The following is an 8,655-nucleotide window of genomic DNA, read 5'->3' as shown; positions in this document are numbered from 1 at the left end:
TTTAAGAGAACTAACTGTGTACCTTGTTACTGGAAATGTACCCTGAAATAGGGAGAGTATACCTAAAAGGGATCATTTTTTTCTCCAGAGTAATAACATGCCATCATTTGAACATAGGGCAGTAAATACAAACTGAATGAATGCACACCAAAAAAAAAAAAAACAAACAAAAAAAAAACTGCAGTTAATCCAGAACCCAAATAAACAGATAATAGAAAGAACCAGAATTTGTATCTTAAGACTGTGTAATGATGGTGTTGTCAGTACACAGCAGAATACTCGGGCTTCTTCGGATATACATAACAGAGATTAAATTGGCGAGGAGGATATAGTTCAAGTGCTAGAGAGCATGCTTAGCATGCATGAGATCCTAGGTTCAATCCCCAGTACCTCCTCTAAAAATAAAGAAATAAACCTAATTACCTTCCCCATCAAAGAAAAAAAAAGATTAAATTGGGCTCATTAGCAAGTTGTAATAAACATTTCTTAGAAAGTTGCAAAAGTCTGTTTTTTGAAAGTTGGTTATTTGTGTGATAAATACTTTTCAATAAACCAGAATATCAGGTCTGTAAACCATCGCATCTATTTTTCCTTAAGTTTACAGTAACTGCAAGAATACTTGCCTAAACATATCCAAGATCCTCATTGTTTTCTTTTTAATATTAGGCTTCTTTTTTATTATAGTGAACACAGTCGTTTCTAAATAGAGGAGGGAAATTACTTGCGTGAACACTTGGCCCTTCAAGAGAGATTAGGCAAATGTCCCACCACGGCTTCTGAGAGAGCAGCATGACGTCTGGCCTTGGGGCCACCTCTGCACTTTGCCCAATAGAAACAGCACCTGCTCAGGTGTTTCTAGGCTGCTGAAGAGTGGACTTCCCCGCGTCTGGAGCTGAGCAGACCTCTTCTGTACGCTCTCAGTTGGGGATGAGCTAGCGGCCCTCAGTGCTTTGATGCTCAAATAGGAAATGGCACAGGAAACGCTCCATTCCTAGAAAAGGACGGAATGCGCAAAGCATCCTGTTGAAGGTAGTATGGCCCTTGCAGATGCCTGAGCTTGTTTTCAGGGTCTGCTCTGCCACAGAAAATTATGTGGCCAGCCATCAAATAGAATGTCTCACCTACATTACAAAAGTGATAGAAAAATGAGATGTGATAAAGAGATAAGGAAGGATGCAAATTCCTCTATAAATACTTGCTGTGACCACAGGGAGCCCACAGTGCCTTATCTTTCACACGAGGATGGCGTAGAAAACCCACACTTTTCCAAATGAGTTTTCCCCCTTCCCCTTACCTTCCCCTAGAAAAATCCTCAAATTGATTTGCATTGTAGGTTTAGACACAGTCATTGTCCAGCCCCTTTCTCTCTGTTTCACTAATGGTCCCTTGTCTTTTCACCTGCCACTAATATATTCCACATACTTGATGACCTAAGACACGCCCATTTAGTCAGAGCATTGTAGATGCTGACTTCAGTTCAGTTCCAATACTTCTCAATAATTTAATCATTTTCTTTTGTCAGCATAAGAATTTTTTAGAGTATAAGAACATTCAGTTCCCAATTACTTCCTGCCGTTTTATGCCTAAATAAATGGTTGTCAACTAGGTTTTCTTTCTTCGTGCCAGTCGAAGTTTTATAAGATAGACGGTCTCATTAAACTGAAATGCCAGAGGACATCTATCTTTTTCCTGACTAATTGGCAGTTCATCATTTTTTATGCAATATCCTAATAGATACAGTCAGAAATTTGACATGGAAACTTCCTGTCTAAGTTAATACTAATTAGTTTTCATATTTGAATACTGAGGAATGGGGTTCTCAGGGATTATACTTGGCCAAACATAGAAAAACAAACAGTTGTTATTAGCATTGCTCCATGTAAACATCTTCGCTCATTACCTCTTATCTTTCATTTAAACAAATTATATTGAGTATATCCCCAAGTCTCAGAGCCTCAGTAAGAAGGGTAGAAAATATATTGTACAAAGATTTCCAGAGATTAATTGTCACACTGATGACCTCAGAAGAAGCCTGCCTTGGGCTTTTCGGGAAACCAAGACCACAGCTTCCTGGGTCAAGGTCTCCTTTTGAAGGCAGACTGACAGGTTCCCAAAGGAGTTCCTCTGCTGCTTTTCTTTCTTTTTGTCACTGCCTCTCCTGAGGGAATCATGCTGCTTTCTCCTGTATGGCTGTAAGGGTCATGTCTTTGAAAGCTACCAGGTCTCACCTGTGGAATCAGTGTGTCTTGGCCGCGTTTCTCCACTAGGTAACCTGTTGAGACAGGAAGTAAGAAAAAGAAAAAGGGAAAAAAAAAAAGCTGGTATATAAAAAATGGTCCCCTTCACAGACGATTAAGTTCAAGTATAACCTGGAACATAAAGATTTCAATTTATTCAAACTAACAGACCTTCCACTGTAGCATTTTTAGAATGCTAATTACTGGACAAATTATGAAAAACAAAGGTGCATTTCCACTTAGATAAGTCAAATCTGTTGTGTTTGTGAAATTTCCCGGTAGTTAATCATGCCTAGATTTATCTGTGGTCTTTTAAATATTGTATGCACAATAACATAAAATTAGCAGAAAGCAGCTAACCCAGACAGCAAATTAATTAACTCTACCCAGTTGTGGCACTTTTGCATTGGAAACTACTTTGAAGAAACCTAGGACCGAAATGTTGAACCAGGAAATAGTATTTTGTGGAAGATTATGTGTGGATTAAAATCCATGGTGGGTTACTTAGACCCAAGCCATTTGTGTTAGAACAATATTTATATTAGTACAATATTCAGTCAGGCAAAAGATTGTTTTGTCTAAACTATCAGCTGTTTTGCACTGAAGTGTAGCCAGATGTATAAATCATTATTTGAGCTTCCAAAACATGATTTCTGTCTGTTCCATCAAGTTACAAATGCAGCCTATCTGTGCACCTGCTTGAACATCCCTGCCTCCCACTATGATCAGTATCATCCCATCAACCAAACTATGCCTTACATCTTTTTTGAGGTATATTTGATAAAATGTACTTTTACAATTCCAGTCTTCATGTTATTTCATATTACCAAAGAACAGGAAAAGGAAATGATCCTTTCACAACACGCCCCTTTTACCTATTGGAAAGTACGAATACAGAAACCACACTCAGTTTCATGACCTTTCAGCAGTGCTGATACCTGCACCCACACCTTTCTTCATAGTTTATGAGCACTAATGGGTGAGGAATGGATGCTTCTCTGAGGAGTGAAGAGCATTCGCTCTCTAAGAACAAAACGTGCTAACAGTTGTTGCGGAAAGTAGAACAGGAAAACTGAAGGAAATGTTTTGCAGAAGGCATTAAATTTCATCAGATTTCCTGGTTATCACATAAAAATGACTAAATCCATTTTATGTAAATTAAAGGGCAATCCAAAATATGCTTCTCTCTGACAGTCTGCCGTGTATTGTCAAGTACTTCCAAACAGAGAGGAGATGAAATGGTTAGACTCCTGGTATCCTCTGTATCTGTATTATCTAAGGAGCACGTGGAATGTGGAAATTGGGCTGGGAAGATGTCATGACTGAATGCAGAGACAATCACTTGGGCTTTGCACTGAAGTCCTTACTTTGGGGAAACTGATTTTGTTTCTTTGTTGGTTGGTTTTTGCATGTGTGTAAAGGTTTAGCTGGCAAATGAGTAAATGCTGTAGGTTCCCTATCAGAGTGCGTTTCGTGGTCACGTATGGGCATAGTAATATATATCGTTAATGCTGGGGTTTTTTTTAATTTACTACTTATTTTATTGAAGCATAGTTGATGTACAGTGTTACAAGTGTACAGCACAGTGATTCAGTTATACACACATATGTCATACATATGTACTTACATATATATTCTTTCTCAGATTCTTTTCCATTATAGGCTATAAGATACTGAATATTGTTCCCTGTGCTATACAGTAGGTAGGAGGTCCTTGTTTATCTGTCTCATTTTTTTATTTTTTAGCACCTTTATTGTGGTATGGTTCTTGTACAGTAAACTACACATATTTAGATGTACAATTTGATGAATTTTGATAGATGTATACACCCATGAAACCACCACCACAATCAAGATAGTGAGCTAACATTTCCATCACTCCCCAAGAGGTGCATTTTCCAAATTCTCAATGCATCCCTTCCCATCCCCTTTATCTCCTGTAACCGTAAGTTTGTTCTCTGTGTCTGTGAGTCTGTTTCTGTTTTGTAAATAAGTTCGTGTCCTTTTTTTCAAATTCTACATATAAGCAATATCATATGGTATTTTTCTTTCTCTTTCTGGCTTACTTCACTGAGAATGACAATCTCCAGGTCCATCCATGCTGCTGCACATGGCATTGTTTTACTATTTTTATGGCTGAGTAGTATTCTATTGTGTGTGTGTATGTATATGTGTGTGTATATATGTATATATCTCACATCTTTTTTATCCAGTCGTCTGTCAGTGGACATTTGGGTTGTTTCCATGTCTTGGCTATTGTAAATAGTGCTGCTGTGAATATTGGAGTGCATGTGTCTTTTTGAATTATATTTTTCTCTGGATATGTGCCCAGGAGTGGGATTGCTGGATCATTACAGTAAGTGTAGTTTTAGGTTTTAAGGATCTTCCATACTGTCCTCCATCATGGTTGCACAGCAATGTAGGAGGGTTCCTTTTTCTCCACACCCTCTCCAGAATTTTTACCATTTGTAGACTTTTTTTTTTTTGATGGGTAATTAGGTTTTTTTATTTACTTACTTATTTTAAAAATTGGGGGGGGGGTTAACATTTTTTATTGAGTTCTAGTCATTTTACAATGTTGTGTCAAATTCCAGTGTAGAGCACAATTTTTCAGTTATACGTGAACATACATATATTCATTGTCACATTTTTTTTGCTGTGAGCTACCACAAGATCTTGTATATATTTCCCTGTGCTATACAGTATAATCTTGTTTATCTATTCTACATATGCCTGTCAGTATCTACAAATTTTGAGATCCCAGTCTGTCCCTTCCCACCCCTCTCCCCCTTGGCAACCACAAGTTTGTATTCTATGTCTATGAGTCTGTTTCTGTTTTATATTTATGGGGTGGTTTTTTGGGGGGTTTTTTTGGTTTTTTTAGATTCCACATATGAGTGACCTCATACACTATTTTTCTTTCTCTTTCTGGCTTACTTCACTTAGAATGACATTCTCAAGAGACATCCATGTTATTCTAAATGGTGTTATGTTGTTGGTTTTTATGGCAGAATAGTATTCCATTGTATAAATATACCACAGCTTCTTTATCCAGTCATATGTCAGTGGACATTTAGGCTGTTTCCATGTCTTGGCTATTGTAAATAGTGCTGCTATGAACCTTGGGGTGCAGGCATCTTTTTGAAGTAGGATTCCTTCTGGATATATGCCCAGGAGTGGGATTCCTGGGTCATATGGTAAGTCTATTCCTAGTCTTTTGAGGAATCTCCATACTGTTTTCCACAGTGGCTGCACCAAACTGTATTCTCACTTTTTCTCCACAGCCTCTCCAGCATTTGTCATTTGTGGACTTTTGAATGATGGTCATTCTGACTGGTGTGAGGTGGTCTCTCATTGTAGTTTTGATTTGCGTTTCTCTAACAATTAGTGACGTTGAGCATCTTTTCACGTGCCTGTTGGCCATCTGTCTGTCTTCTTTGGATAGATGTCTATTTAGGTCTTCTGCCCATTTTTGATTGGGTTGCTTATTTTTTTGATATTAAGATATATGAGCTGCTTGTATATTTTGGAAATTAATCCCTTGGCAGTCACATCATTTGCACATATTTTCTCTCATTCTGTAGACTGTCTAATCCTGTGTTTTAAACATTTCCTTTGTGCTCCTTTATCTAAGGGTATAGGGATGCAGAGAGTAATTACAGTTAAGGAGATAAGCAGATTAATGCACTAAAATAATAAAAGGTCTCAATATTTTGTTATACATTTTCAGTCTTAGAATCTCTTGGAAGTATTGTTCCTCCTTTTATTGTCAATAATAGTCATCTTATTTTCCACATTTTTCTGTGAACTCCTGATAGATAAGCAAACCAAACAAGGTTTTAAAAATATTCTGAACTTCAGTTGCTATTTCCCAATTCCAGGTAGGAAATTAAATTCTCACCTGAGAATGATGAATTTAATAACTTTAGCTTATCTTAGAATGCCATCTAGGAAGAAATTAAAAGCATGCATTGCGTCCTGAAAGCCAAGCAGGGCCTCTCGGTGCTCTGGGTAAATAAAGCCAAGTTCAGTTTCCAAAATCCAAGTTACTTATGCTTGGTTTCGTGCCAAACCTCTTAATCTTCACAATGATCAATGAGGGGGTTTTTTTGTTGATAAATAGGGAATTAGTGAGACAGGGTCTGAATTGATACTGATCCTTCCTACACTTCAAAAAAAATAGCTGAAAGCAAATAATATTAGTGGTAAGTGGCCCAGCGATGCTGCTTTTTTTATTGTGAAGGCCTATAAAGAAATACTATTTTGGGAACATTTTCTCTCAATAGAGGAATAAAATTGAATGTCTGTTTGCTGAAGTTAAAGCAATCTGAAATTCAATTTGTAGGCTATGGATCTGATTTAGTAGCATATACACAGACATCGTTAGGCTGGGATAAAGATTTATGTCAGCGTGCGTCCAGCTAACTCATTTTTTTTTCTCTCGGCAAATTGCAGTTTTACATTGGCTTTCTGAGAATAACTGGGATGCAAAAATTCTGTGTTTATTTGGGTAGTGAATTGACTCTATCACTCTGAAAATAAATGGCCTACTTTTCTTGTTAAAATCTTCACAAATCTACACAATAAAATGTATTTATAGGTCATTGGGTGGATGGAAAATCTCTTGTGAAATCTCAGAGAATCTTTTTTTCATGTAACTTTTCTCAGAATAAGTGCCCACACACCTACACACATACCTACACACTCCCAGGGAGAATGATCCAGATTAGTGCCATCCTTAAAGATCTAAATGATACAGTAAAGGTGTAGCCTATCCTGATAAAAATAAAGGTAAGGAGGAATCTGGAAAATAACATTGGACTGTCCAAACTGAAATAAGTAGTAACTATAATTTCAGTTTCAGTGCCATATATTTTATCTTTGCTAGAGCTATGTATCATGACCTCAAAGTGATCATTGATCTGAAAAATTGCACTATTATCCAAACTCTCAGGAAGGATGCCCAGAAGTAGTTCTCATTCATATGAAAGAGATAAAAATGCCTTATTTATGCTCTTACATCAGGGCTACACTAAGTGTCCCACCATCTACTATAATGTAGTCCAGAGGGACCTAGACAACCTGGTCATTCCACAGAACATCACAGTGATCCACTCTGGATATAACTGTATTAAAGGACCTCGTAAGTGAGAAGTACACTGGAGGCCTTAGTAGAACAGAGGAGTTCTACAGGATGGGAGATAAATCCTATTCCAGTGATATTTGCAGGGACCCAGTCATCTGTGGTATGCCATGGCATTTTCTCCAAAATAAAGGCCAAGTGCTGCATCTCTCAGCTTTCATCACTCAGAAGAAAAGATCAATAGTTAGAAGCCATCTACATTTTGGAAGGAACTTCTTCCTCACTTGGAAATATTACCTTATCCCATCTACCAAGTAACAAGACTTCCCACTTCGAGTAGAAGGGGAAAGGTCTTTCAGAAAAAGGGCTGGGGAGTAGGTTCGTGCTACAGAGCAAGCATCCTGCCACTTAACCCATATGACCCAGGAGACCCTGTGGTACAGGTATCGCAGGGGAAAAACACTATGTGTGCAGTTTCTGGCTGGCCCTGTGAGAGAGCCACAACACAGACCATCTGCAGCAGAGAGGTATGCAGCCTTAGAAAAACAACTCGGAGCTCTGTTTGGGGAGACACAGCACCTGACTTTGTAGCCAAAACTAGCCACCATGTCTAAGGATCTATCAGACCCAACAAATCATAAGGTTCGATGGTCCTAGCGGCAATCCACTAAAAACTATGCATTTCATCCAGTATTAAGCAAGAACAGGGCCAGGATACACAAATAATCCACATGAACAGGTGGCCTGGACCCCTAAGTCCTCAACCACTGTTACACTGAGCTTGTTTTTACCTTGATTAAGAGATGAAGGTAACTTTTGACTAGAGAGACAAAGTGATGGAACGGCTTTTGAAAGACATAACAGAAGTGCCAGCTTGGACGTAATACAGTGTGAGAACAGAACCACAGCCTTCAGTCTGCAGTGTACATTCGGAAGCAGTCCTTGCTGTGGCTCTGTGTACACAGAACACGTGGGTTCAGGGGACAAGGGGGAGATACAGACGTAGGTGTGACTCCACCTGCCATCACTCCTAGTGCCTGCTTGGGAAATCTGTGAAGCCTGTTTCTCCACACTCTGAGGGTCCAGAGATCTCCTCTGGCTTCAATGCCAAAGAAGTTAGTCACATTCTCCTGAGTCCCAGAAAGGACTGAAGCTTCAGTTCTCCTTCCTCTCTGTCTTTATCAAATGTGGATTAGTCTCCAGTTATCACATACAAGAAGCACAACTTCAAGGTTTTCTGAATGGCGCCCTTGAGGTGCCATGACTGGGTCTGGGCTAGGGTGTGGTTCTCTTCCCCTGCCCCCGCCCCCGGTTTCTGGGGAACGAACTGGGGGG

Source organism: Camelus dromedarius, chromosome 36, assembly GCF_036321535.1.
Source record: "Camelus dromedarius isolate mCamDro1 chromosome 36, mCamDro1.pat, whole genome shotgun sequence".
NCBI classification, from domain to species: Eukaryota; Metazoa; Chordata; class Mammalia; order Artiodactyla; family Camelidae; genus Camelus; species Camelus dromedarius.
Note: the sequence above shows the minus strand (reverse complement) of the source record.